A 14,138-nucleotide genomic window follows, 5' to 3' on the forward strand; every position below is an offset into this window, starting at 1 on the left:
CTCAAATGAGCATTTCCTTTAAGTATCATGTTGGCACTCAAAACATTTCAAATTTTGGAGCGTTTTGCATTTTGAATTCTCAGATTTAGGATGTACTAGGTTTAATAGCAGTGGTGTGAGAGGACATCCTTGCCTTGTTTCCAACCTTAGAAGGAAGAAGTTTTTTAAAATTAAGTAAGATATTAGCTGCAGGTGCTCTTTAGCAAGTTCAGAAAGTTCCCCTCTATTCTCATTTGCTTAATGTTTTCATAATAAATTGGTATTGACATATTTTGAATGCCTTTTCTGCATTAAGTAATACAAACATGTACTTTGTTTTCGGCCTGTAAGTATAGTGGACCACACTGATTGATTTCCAAATATTGAACCAGTCTTGTATTCCTGGAAAAGACTCATTTGGTCATGATGTGTAATTACTTTCATATACTGCTAAATTGTATTTCATATATTGCTAAATTATATTGACTAATACAATTTTGTTAAAAAGTTTTTCATCTGTATTCATTAGGGATATTAGTCTGTAGGTTTTTTTGCACTGTCTCTGTCTGGTTTTGGAATCAGGGTAATAACAGCTTCATAGAATAAGTTAGGAAGTGTTCGCTCCTCTCAAACGAGCAAAAGATTCTCTCCTTTCAATTGAGCAAAAGATTCTGCTTTTTCAATTGGAAACGATTACATGGAATAGGTGTTAACTTCTCTTTAAACATTTGGTAGAATTCTCCAGTGAAATCATCTGGGCATGGAAATTTCACTTTGGGGAGGATTTTCATGATGATTTCAATTTTCTTAATAATAATCAAGTTATTCAAAAATTCTGTTCCATATCAGGTGAGTTGTAGTAGTTTGGTTTTTGTTTTGTTTTTGACGAATTGGTTCATTTCATCAAAGGGGTCAATTTTATGTGTGTAGAGTCATTTGTAGAATTTTCTTACTATCCTTTTGATGTTTGTAGGATATGCAGTGACATATTTTTAATTCCTAATAATGGTAATTTGTGTCTTCTCTCTTTTTTATTTTGTCAGTCTTACTAGTAGTTTACCAATTTTATCTTTTCAAGAAGCAGCACTTTCTTTTTTTTGAGACCAAGTCTGGCTCTGTCGCCCAGGCTGAAGTGCAGTGGCGAAATCTCAGCTCACCGCAACCTCCGCCTCCTGAGTTCAAGCGATTCTCGTGCCTCAGGCTCCCGCGTAACTGGGATTACAGGCACGCATGATTATGCCTGGCTAATTTTTGTATTTTTAGTAGAGATGGGGTTTCATCAGGTTGGTCAGGCTGGTCTTGAACTCCTAACCTCAAGTGATCTGCCCCGCCTCGGCCTCCCAAAGTGCTGGGACTACAGGAGCACGCCACCTAGCACGGCCAAGAACCAGCACTTTTTTAAAAATTGTTTTTGTGTTTTCAATGGTATTGATTTCTGCTTTTATCTTTTTTTTCTTCCTCTGTTTGCTTGGGGCTTATATATCTTTTTCTTTTTGATATTTTATGAGATAGGAACTTAAATTATTGAGATTTTTCCTTTCTAATGTAAACATTTAGTGCTATACATGTTCCTCTCAGCACTACTTCAACTGTGTCTCACACATATTGATATGTTGACTCATCATTTTCATTTAGTTAAAAGTATTTTTAAATTACTCTTGAAACTTGCTCTTTGACCCATGGATTATTTAGAAACATGCTGTTTATTTTCTAAGCATTCTGGAATATTCCCATAATCTTTCTGCTATTGATTTTTAGTTTGATTCCATTGTGGTCATAAATCATATTCCGTTAAATGTGTTGACATTTGGTCTATGGCTCAGGATATGGTCTATTTTGGTACATGTTCTGTGGGCACTTGAAAAGAATGTGTATTCTGCTGTTACTAGATGAAGTGCTCCATAAGCATTGATTAGATTCTTTGGGCTGATGGTGTTGCTGTGCTTATCTATATCCTCACTGATTTTTTATAAATTGTTATATCAGTTGTTGAGAAAGGAGTGTTGAAGTCTGTAAGTATAATTGTGGATTTGTCTATTTCTCCTTTCATTTCTCAGTTTTAATTATACATATTTTGCAGCTTTTTTGTTTGGTATATATACATTTGGGATTGCCATATCTTCTTGGTGGATTGATCCTTTCATCATTATGTAATGTCTCTCTCTGTCTCTGGTAATTTTTTTTTTGCTCTTAAGTTTACTTTATCTGATATTTACATAACCACTCTTGCCTTTTAAAATTAATGTTTGAAGAATAAATATTTTTACCCTTTTTCTTTCAACCTATGTATATCATATTTGAAGTCAGTTTCTTATATACAGCAGATTTTTGGATTCTGTTTTAAAATCTGCTTTGCCAATCTATTTCTTTTATGTAGTGTATTTAGACAATTTACATTTGGTGTAATTACTGATGTTTAGACTTAAGTCCAGCATTTTATTTTTATTTTCTGTTTGTTCTCTCTACTTTTTGTTTTCTTTTTCCTGCTTTCCTGTTAGTAACTTGAACATCTTTTAGAATTCAATTTTGTTTCATCTGTAGTATTTTTGAGTTTGAGTATATCTCTTTGTATAGATTTTCTAGTTGTTTATAATGTTTAATTTTAGGTTCAACTTTGCTGGGCCATGATGATGCTCGGATACTTAGGCAAACATTATTTGGATGTTTCCATCAAGGTGTTTTGGGATGAGATTTATGTTTAAATAGGTTGATTTTCAGTAAGGCAGATTGCTCTCACTAATGTGGACGGGCCCCATCCAGCTGATTGAAAACCTGAATAGAACAAGAGACTGACCTCTGCAAAGCAAGAGAGAATCCTGCAACAGACAGCCTTTGGACTTGAACTGCAAAATTTACTCTTTCCTGGATCTCTTAGATTGATGGCACACCCTGCAAATTTTGGATTTGCTAGCCTCCATAATTTTGTGAGACGATTCCTAAAAATAGATCACTATTTATTTATTTCTATGTCTGCCTATCATCTATCCATCTATCTGTTGATTCTGTTCATCTGGAAAACCTTGACTAATACAGATATTATATTAACTTATAAATATTACGTAAGTTACCTAAGTCTACTGGTGTCAACATTTTACCAGTTTGAATGAAGCAGTGAAACCCTACCTCCCTTTATATCCCTTTGCCCTCTGCCATTGACAACACAATTGTCTTAAATGTATCCTCTAGATATGTTGAGACCCTGTATTGTATTTACCCATATTTTAGCTTCTTCCTGTATTCTTTCTTTCTTCCTGGTTTCCGAGATATTCATCATTTACTTTCTGTGTCAGGAACTTCCTTCAGTCCTTCTTTTAGGGTAGGTCTGCTGGTGACAAACTCTCTTGATTTTCCTTCATCTAAGAATTTCTTGATTTCCCCATTACCTCTGGAGGATATTTTATAATATTTCTCCCTTAGGTAATGTGTCGTTTCTCTCTGGCTGCTTTCAGGAATTCTCTTTGTTTTCAGTTTTCAGAGGTTTAAGTATAATGAGTCTTGGTGTAGATTTCTTTGGATTTATCCTGTTTGGAGATCACTTAGTTTCTTAAATCTCTAGGCTTTTTTTCTTTTTCTTTTTCTTTTTCTTTTTTTGCCAAATTTGACAGATCTATAGCCATTATTTCTTTGAATATATTTTCCGTCCCATCCTTTCTCTTCTTTTCCCCTAACAGCAATGACACAAAATTTAGATCTTTTATTGTAGTCCCACATGTCCCAGTAGCTCTGCTTTTTATTTTTATTTATTTATTTATTTATTTATTTATTTATTTTGCCTATGTTCTGTCTATTTTTCAGATTATGTAAATCTATTGTTCTGGCTTCAAGTTCAATGATCCTTTTCTTTGACCTCTGCTGTTCAGCCTGTCCACTGAGGTGTTTTTTATTTTGGTGTTTATCATTTTTAGTTCTAAAATTTCCATGTGGTTCTTTACAACTTTTAGTTTTGCTGTGAATTCTACTCTTTTCTGAGATTTTCTATTCTTCATTTGTTTCAAGTGTGTTTGTGTTGCTTTTCTGAAGTATTTCCATAATGGCTGTTTTAAAATTCTCATGAGATGATTCTGACATGTGTGTCATCTCAGTTTTGGCATGTGAGGTTTTTCTTTTTGCATTCAGTATGAAATCTTCCTGGTTCTTGGTATAACAATTGGTTTTTGACTGAAATGGACATTTTGGGTATCATCCTATAACCCCGTCACTACTAAAAATACAAAAATTAGCCAGGCGCCGCGGCAGGTGCCTGTAATCCCAGCTACTGGGGAGGCTAAGGCAGGAGAATCACTTAAACCCGGAGGCGGAGGTTACGGTGAGCCGAGATCACACCACTGCACTCTAGCCTGGGCAACAGAGCAAAACTCTGTCTCAAAAAATAAAAAAGAGTGTGTCTTATTTAAATTTGTGTTTTAGCAGGCCTACTCTGACATTACTCCAATGGGTGATGGGGCTCCTTCTTGTCATTGTCATGTGAGTGATGAAAGTCCAGATTTTCCACTCAACCTCCATTATCACCCAGAAGGCTAGGAGCTCCTCATTACTGCTGTGTGCAAATAAGAGCTCAGGCTCCCCACTAGGCCTCTCCTGATACCTCCTTGCTAGGAGGAGTAAGGTGCTTCATTAGTGCTTCCCAGGTGGCTTCCACTGACACCATGAGGGGAGTGGCCTTCTTACTGTTGAGTTGTGGCTAAAGTCCTAATTGTCCACTAGACTTCCTCCCATACCACCTCAGTGGGGAGGGTAAGAAGTGCCTCATTGCCACAGGAACATAGTGGAAGTCCTGTGTCCCTGCTGGTCTCTGTTGACAGGAAGGGAGAAGGGAAATTCTTTACCACCCAGAGGGCATGAAAGTCCCAGCTTTCAAGCAAAGTATGAAGAATTAGGGAGCCTTGTTACAGCCTGACAAGGGTGGAAGTCTACGCCATCCACTTGGCCCTTATTGGTGGAATGGGGGTGGAGCACAGTTGTTTTTGTGATGCTTGGCTGAAGTCGAATGATTATTTTCTAAAAGTTTTCTACTTTGTTTGGCTTCCCCTTTCCTGATCCTTTTGCTAAAGAGCACAAGGTTTAGTTGGGCTTTAAAAAAATAATTTCAAATTTTATTTTAAATTCAGAGGGTATGTGTGCAGGTTTGTTACTTGGGTATATTTCATGATGCTGAGGATTGGAGTAAGGATGATCCCATCACCCAGGTAGTGAGCATAGTACCCAATAGTTAGTTTTTCAGCCCATGACTGACTCCTTCCCTCCTTCCCTGCTGTAGTAGTCCCCAGTGTTTGTTGTTCCCATCTTTACATCAGTGCTTAGCTCCCACTTATAAGTGAGAACATGCAGTATTTGATTTTCTGTTCCTGCAGTAATTCACTTAGGATAAAGGCCTCCAGCTGTATGTGTGTTGCTGCAAAGAACATAATTTTGTTCTTTTCGTGACTGCATAGTATTCCATGGTGTGTATTACCACATTTTCTTTATTTGATCCGCTGTTGATGGGCACCCAGTAATCAACCTAGGTGCCCATCAATGGCGATTGCCCATGAGCAGTTGATTATTTTGTTATTGTGAATAGCACTACAATGAACATATGAGTACATGTGTCCTTTTTGCAGAACTACGTATGAGACCAGTGACTTCTGGGTTGCCAGTTTCTCCAGCACCTCGTCTAGGAGATAAAAAAGAAAGAAAACCTAGAGAATTTAACTTCATGTCATCTCTTGGGTGTCAACATCCCTAGCTGGGCTGCCTTCTTCTCTCCATCTTTGAGTTTTCTTGTTTGTTTTGTATATGATGTCAAGGGTTTTTCATTACATTTATTGGGAGGAATAGGAAAAAGTATATTTACTTCATCTTCCTTGAAGCAGAAGTCCTCTACTGAGCAATTTTAAAACATTGTTACATAACAAATGATAACATTTAAATCTTGTCATTCATCAGAATCTGAGGAATTCTTAAATAGTAGTTAAATATCTGTTAAGGGTTGAATTGTGTCCTTTCAAAATTCATATTAAAGTTTTAACCCCCAGTACCTCAAAATGTGACCATATTTGGAGTTGGGGTCTTTAAAGTGGTAATTAAGTTAAAATGACATCTTTAGGGTAGGTCATAATCCAATATGACTGGTGTCTTTATAAGAAGAGACAATTAGAACATAGACTCACCCAGAGGGAAGACCCTGTGAAGACACCGGGAGAAGGTGGTCATCTACAAGTCAAAGGGAGAAGCCCCAGAAGAAACCAACCCTACTGACGCCATGATTTTGGACTTCTAGCAATTGTCAAATAATACATTTCTGTCGTTTAAGCCACCCAGTCTGTGATACTTAGTTATGGCAGCCCTAGCAAACTGATACAGTATCATAGCATTAAAACACAAGGTATTGATTTTATTTAATAATGGGGAAAAAAATCTACATGATAAAAGTTAGATACCTCATTTTTTTCTTATCCTTCCTTTTGACTTAAACTAAAAATTCACAATTGTAACATCCAGCATATGCTCCATAAATGATTTACTTTTCTCCAGGAGATATATTCTGAGAAAGTATTTAAAAATTGAAAATCTGGAAAGTCTTCTGCTCTTGAATCTGTTCCATAGCATGCTGACTAGAACTCCTAAATTCATGAGAGAAATACCTGTCTGATGCAAAGACAGATGGTGCCAAAAAAGAAAAAAATTCTGGAAAATACATATATGTGAAAAATAGCCACATTGCACCATACAATGAACCAAGTAAAGACAGAAAATTAGATATAGGGACAGAAGAATGAAGGAAAGAAAGAAAAAAGAGAAGGAAGAAGAGACTGTAGGAAAGAAATAAAAAGGAAAGGGAGGAGGAAGAAGGGAAAGACATACTCTGGAAAAAATGAGAGAGAAAAAGAATATTAAATCATTTTTCTTCACTAAACATTACAATAAAAGTTCATGGAGTTCTTCCAGAATGGAAGTGTTTTTAAAGGTTGATAATAATGTTTTGGAGAAAATGGCCAATGTGCAAAAAGAAAAATGCTGTGAATGTTTATAAAATGACACATTTGGTTTGCTCAGTTTATTTGCAGAAGTTCTCATAACAGCAATGCAGAGTAGAAAAAAACAGTAAACAGAGAAGTAGAAGGAGATTTCAGATATGATGACCTTTCAAAAAACTGTAATGCATAGAACATCAGAGACTTTTCCTTTCAATATTTGGTTTCAGCAATGTTGAGCCTTCCAAAGATTTGTACATATTGTTACCAATAACTGTTTAATTCTTATTACTGACTGATAACAACACATGGCCATCCTGTTCTCCAGAGAACTTCCTCAAGCAAACGGGAACCACCTTGGGTGTTCAAGGTTCTCAAGTGCATCAACCCAGCAGAGAGTGAGAAAGTGAGTGTATCTGGAGAGCGTTGCATTAAGAGAGATGGAACATAAAACTGAATAAGGGTGAGTTTGCTAATATGGGGACATTTTCCCCTATCACAGGGATTAATATCTTGGTTAGGGCCTTGGGTGAGGGATAGCTCCAGGAAGCTCAGAAAAAGCAGTGGCCCACATGAAACAAAGATGCCAGATCTGCCATGGCAAATTAGTGGAGGAAGGGATCAAAAGGCTCAGAGTAGTGGGCATGCTGGAATAGGTTTACATATAAAACTGGAAAATCCTGTAGGTGACCATGTTCAACTCCAGATACTTCTGAGTTTAAGGGAAATAAATTCAGAATTGAATCTCAGTCAGTACAACATTATCAAGTTCCCTCTTGACAGCATCTTTCTCCCAGGAATGACACAAGATGAAGATGAGTTGGGGTGATGGGAATAGATGCACCCTCCCAGTGCCTTCTTCTTGTCCTCAGAGGTTTCCACTGAGATATATTGCTTACTAGCCTAGGCTTCAAGCTTTCAGATTATTGTCTCTATCATATAGTTTAGCACAATGTATCCACATTTTACTGGAAAAGGCCATCAAAATGTTGCTTTGTTTTCTAATGATATATCTGTTTGATAGCTAATTTTCTTCATATATTTAAACTGAAATGAAATATTACACAAGAGTGAGTACAGAAGTAGATATGAGAATTCAGCTATCTACTGCCTAGCCAAACATTACAGAGATTTGTACAAATGTAATGCAATACCACTCTTTGCACTTTGGGGGCGGAGGGGTGGGAAAATTAGTTATTTTTTATAAACCTATGTTATCTAGGCCAACATGCAACATGTTTATTATTATTTTTTTTAAATGAAGTCTCGCTCTGCTGTTGCCAGGCTGAAGTGCAGTGGCATGATCTCGACTCACTGCAACCTCCGCCTCCCGGGTTCAAGCGATTCTCCTGCCTCAGACTCCCGAGTAGCGGGAACTACAGGTGCCTGCCACCACGCCCGGCAAATTTTTGTATTTTTAGTACAGACAGGGTTTCAACATGTTGGCCAGGATGGTCTCTATCTCCTGACCTCATGATCCGCCCATCTCGGCCTCCCAAAGTACTGGGATTACAGGCATGAGTCACTATGCCGGGCCTATTATTGATATTTTAAAATTCATTCAAATAATAAATAAAAGGTTAAAGTAAAAAGTGCCTCACTTTTAACTTATAACACAGTAAATAATATAGGTAGCTACAACCTACATTGGTGAATGAGGACCCACTTTGGGGTCCTCAATAATCTTTAAGAGTGTAAAGATTTCTTAAGACCAAAAAGCTTGAGAACCACCTATCTAGAGGATATTTATCAGGGTCCTATTCCTTCCATAGACAAGCTGAAACAAAGAGAATCTTGAGCAAGGAAACGTAGACTGTGAAAATGAATAGAATCACATCCCTTTGAGTCAGTAGCATCCTGACGAGGCAGCTCAATGCCATGAGCCCATGGTTGTGTGTCCTCTGAGCTTCTCCAGTTCTTGTCCATTCTCAGGCCCAGCTTTCCTGAATAAGTTTCCTATCTTTCCAATAAATTGACTTTGCTTAAGTTCAATGGGGTTAATTTCTGTTGACTGCAATCAAATCATGCTAATGAACACAATGCTTAGTAATATCCTTTTTAAAGTTGTGTCTGAAATCTTTCATTTATAGTTCAAACTCTTTTTTGAGTTATTTCCTCAAACTCAAGGAGGAAAGTTGTTGTGGGGGGGGCCACAGCAACAAATAGGAAATTTAATTGGAAAATCCAATTCTGCTCTCCCTGGGCTACTTTAAACCACTAATGAACTGTAAGTTCACTAGGTACCACCTCCTTTTTTTATTACACGCTGACTGACAAACCAGTCATTAAAGATCCACTTAGCCCTCTACCCCAGAGTCAGGGTGTCTGTTGCATTTTATCTTCAAAGTGTGTTGCATATGTAAGTGGAATAATCTACACAGCAAGTATGGGTATTGCTGGAAATGTTATTAGCCCCATTTTAGAAAGTACAGCAATTAAATCTCTGCCCTTAGGTTCTCAAGGGAATACATGTTAAAAGATCCTGGCTACAATCCTTATATCACTCAACATAATCATGGCTCCCAGAATAAACACGGACATTCAGTATCCACAGAGAAGGAATTTGAAAACAAACTTACTGAATAAATTTTATATAGGACCTTATTTTAAAATACAATAGACAATTTGTGTTACAAATTTATTTCACTTCCCTGAAAGATAAATTTTATATTTCTCCTTTCTAACACTGTTATCTAATTTCTTTTTATCTTTTTCTGGGAGAATACATTACCTGGGAAGTTGTATTTACTATCTTTGGTAAATGCAATTGTCAGGCCTTAGTTTTGATCAAAAGATTTATGAAATCTGTGAGTCAAAACACTTAATATCTAGAATGAGCAAGAATACAATCCTGCTACACACACCCTTTGTAAGCATATATCTGAAGGAGTTGCATTCACTCGTGGTTATGACATATTTAGAACGTATATGAAATAGAGAAAATTGACCAGGATGATAAATCAGATCAAAATCAGATATTTTATAGAGAAATTTGGGATGTTTAGCCTACAGAAATGTGAACCAGGTGGCATGACGGTAGTTTTCTTCAAGTATTTAAATAAAAGAGATATTAGACCTTACCAATTTATCACCAGTTTGGGAAACCTACTGGCATAGGTCAGTTTTCTGAAGGTAGAGAATTCCCCACTACTAGGACTGTGCAAGCTAGGCATGCCCTAGGCACACAGGCATTTTTTTTTTTTCCATTCTGAGATGCTTTGACTCCATAACTCTTTTTGTTTTTTACTTAAATAGCTTCCACATCTGAATCTGAAACTCTGACTCTAAGTTAATGGGAGTCTAACTCTAAGTTGTATGGAATCTACATCATACAAAATAATTTGGGGCTAAAAGTTAATAATCTACAAAGATAAAAAAGCTCTAAGTATGTATCCTATTTGTAATGGTATTAAAAACCATAGTAATGCTGTCCTCAGATATTTAAGAGTACCGGGAAGTGTATGCAGAATGAAATAAATTAAGTTTTAAGTTTAAAATAGTGGTACCAGAAATTTAAAAAGCCAACGGAGCAAACGAGTCCTCTTAACTTGAAATGAGGGCCCAAAATAGGCTTCAGGAAAAAGAAAAATATTTTATTTTCATTAACTTTAATTAAGAGCATGTTATAGATTTAATAGAGAAGGGAAAGAGAACAGAAAGAATGGATGAGTAGGAGGGGCAGTTTTTGATTAATCTATCCATGAAAACGGAGTGTCTTTACCATTGTAAGAAGCCCCTGTCTAAACAGATGCTGCCTTCACTTTCGGACATTAGAATAAGCCGCGCCAGTGGCTAGACTACAGCTTCCGCGAGCCTGAACATCTTTAAGAGGCAGCCCCAGGGATAAAGGCATTTGATTTTATTTTTAACAAATGAAAGTTCTTTTTAAGACAAATTATGTGCAATTTTTTAATGTGTCTGTTGCCATATGCTAGAGGCTATATATCTAGGAATGTGTATTTGCATATCTATATGATCCCACTTTTTTTGAAAAGTGTATAGAGATTTCACATTGATGGTTACCAAAGATCTATTTTTCTGTAGAATTTGGAGAATTCATTCCCAGAGATTTCTTGGAGGGATATATTCAAAGGTAATTTTAAATATTAAGTGATTTTTTTTCAAACTAAATATGATAAAATTGAAAGTACATTCAAATTAATTATAATAAAAATTCCCTCTAGCAAAAGAAGAAAAACATAGATTAAAATGTATCTATGGAGGCTTGATCATTAGGATTAAAGCCAAGCCAAAATTAAGGCTATCTGGACAATAACACTAAAAAAGTTTTTTTAATGCATCTATAAAAATCCAGAGGAGTTTTAAGTATCTTCCTATAAAGATATAAGAAACAGCAGATGAATTAATGGGGGGAAAAGGAACTAAGACTGATTTTTCGAAGAGATATACATTATTTTTAAAAGGATATTGTCCAAAACTTAATATTTAAGAATTATAGTAGATTGATCAAGCTCTGTTACACTTTTGGAGCTATAGTGGCATGACTAAGCTTGCTATTGACCAAAGTAGAATGACTCATTTATGAGGGTTTCCATGGAGCCAGCCTAAGTATCAACATGTTTCATTTAACAAATCTCAAGGCAGAAAAACACCAATGATTAAAAAAACACAAATAGTATCTTCAAGTCTATTGTTATTCACAGTTGGAAAAGATCAACACTAAATGGTGTAATTTGGGGCCTGTGAAAGTGGTGGAGAGTGCAGGGGGAATTTGGAAACTTGGCCGAAATAATTCTTCTTAAATTCTGCCAGGAGAAACATAAATCTCCACTGTTACTCTCTTTTTTGATTTAGCACTTCGAGGATCCTGCACAAAACTGTGCAGCTTAGGAAAAATATAAAGTAGGCAGACGCTTCTGACATATAATTTGAGAAAAGTAAGCCCTCTCGTCTACCCCAAAAATATCTCTATAGCTAGTCTCAGATTTTGCACCCCATAATTAGATGCACATTCTTTCTTCGTTGTGAAGAGCTTTTGTGTTTGGTGGTCTTCTACAACTGAAAAATAATCCTGGGAAGAGTAAATCCACCAGTTAACATGTTACAGAGGAGTGACTAAATCAGGGAGTGAGAGGTCTGAAATCACAGAAAAGAGGAAAAGCACTAAGCAAGGTACACCCAAGAAAAATGTCAAACACTTCTCAGTTGTTCCTAGGGCTTTGTAAATTTATGTGCATGATATTGTCAGTAATAATAAGTCATACTATTTTAATGCAGTCTATGTGACAATGTGTCAATCCCTTTACTTGGGAAGCAGATTTGAAGGGAATAGTCAAAATGCTCTCAAATACTCCAAAAAACTTATCTTCCCTCATTTCTATAGACTTGAACACAAATTAGTTCACAAGTACCTATGTCTGCTAATTGAGGAAGAACATCAATTTGCCCAAAGTAATTCCAGACACTTTTGATTTTAAAAGAAGTACATTCAGAATTTAATCTCAGTCAGTGCAAACTCTCCTCTTCCTCTTTGACCTCATCTTTTTTCTTCTTTTGAGACGGAGTCTCACCCTGCTGCCCAGGCTGGAGTGCAGTACAAAGCCGACTCACTGCAACCTCCACCTCCACCTCCCGTTCCTCAATCACCCAAGTAGTTGGGATTACAGGCATGCGCCACCATGCCTGGCTAATTTTATTTTCTTTCTTTTTTTTTTTTTTTTTTTTTTTTTGAGACGGAGTCTCACTCTGTCGCCCAGGCTGGAGTGCATTGGCGCGATCTCGGCTTACTGCAAGCTCCGTCTCCCGGGTTCATGCCATTCTCCTGAATCAGCCTCCTGAGTAGCTGGGACTACAGGCGCCCGCCACCACGCCAGGCTAATTTTTTGTATATTTACTAGAGACGGGGTTTCATCATGTTGGCCAGGATGGTCTCAATCTCTTGACCTCGTGATCCACCCACCTCGGCCTCCCAAAGTGCTGGGATTACAGGCGTGAGCCATTGTGCCCAGCCTAACCTTATCTTTGCTCGGTAGCAATGTGAGATGAGGCTGGTGAGGTCACAGAAGGGACGATGCTTTACATAGCTTCTTGATATGGGAAAAGGATGCTCTATCCCAATGCCCCCTCTGGTGCTCAAAGGCTTCCACCGCTAAAGTAGAATTTCTCTATCCCAGTCTTCAGGCTCTCAGATTATTGTCTGTATCATAGACTTTAATTGTCCATTTGGAAACTTAAAGATAAGCAATACCTCTTTAATTCCCAGCTGAATTCTCCATCACTATATTGATTCTGAGGGTGAAAGCCCAGGGCAAGTAGTAGCAGATTATCTCTGTTAATACTGCACAAGGATTCTTCTACTACACATGCATTATCTTTCTTAAATGTATCCAAGGTTAAATGGTTAGTGAGTGAAAAGTCTGGGATTTTACCCAGGTGGGACCGACTGCAGAGCCTGGGCTCTTACTTATCCCTCTGTTATAGTGTCACTCAGAGGAAAAGCAGGCGTGATGCAGTGTTTCACACTTGTAATCCCCAGCACTTTGGAAGGCCAAGGTGGGAGAATCACTTGAAGCAAAGAGTTCATGACCAGCCTGGGCAACATAGCAAGAGCTTGTCTCTACAGAAAAAAAAAAAAAAAAAAAAAAGCTGGGCACAGTGGCTCACGCCTGTAATCCCAGCACTTTGGGAGGCTGAGGCGGGCAGATCATGAGGTCAGGAGATTGAGACCATCCTGGCTAACAAGGTGAAACCCTGTCTCTACTAAAAATACAAAAAATTAGCCAGGCGTAGTGGCAGGCACCTGTAATCCCAGCTACTTGGGAGGCTGAGGCAGCAGAATGGCATGAACCCGGGAGGCAGAGTTTGCAGTGAGCTGAGATCGCACCACTGAACTCCAGCCTGGGTGACAGAGCAAGACTCCATCTCAAAAAAAAAAAAAAAAAAATTACCCAAGCATGATGGTGTACCTATAGTCCCAGCTAGTCATGAGCCTGAGAGGTGAGGATTGCTTGAGCCCAAGAGTTCAAGGTTATAGTGAGCTATGATTGTGCCACTGCACTCCACCTGGGTGACAGAGCAAGACCCTAAAAATAAATAAAGAACAACAAAACATCATCCACTATTAACACTTCAAGTTTTTCTCTGATTACATTCAGTGATTGATTAATTTCCATGATTTAACAAAAGTCTAGGACACAGAAAAGCAAAGAAAAGAAGGAGAGAGGAAAAAATCTATCTCCAAAAATT

Source organism: Gorilla gorilla, chromosome 7, assembly GCF_029281585.2.
Source record: "Gorilla gorilla gorilla isolate KB3781 chromosome 7, NHGRI_mGorGor1-v2.1_pri, whole genome shotgun sequence".
Taxonomy (NCBI): Eukaryota; Metazoa; Chordata; class Mammalia; order Primates; family Hominidae; genus Gorilla; species Gorilla gorilla.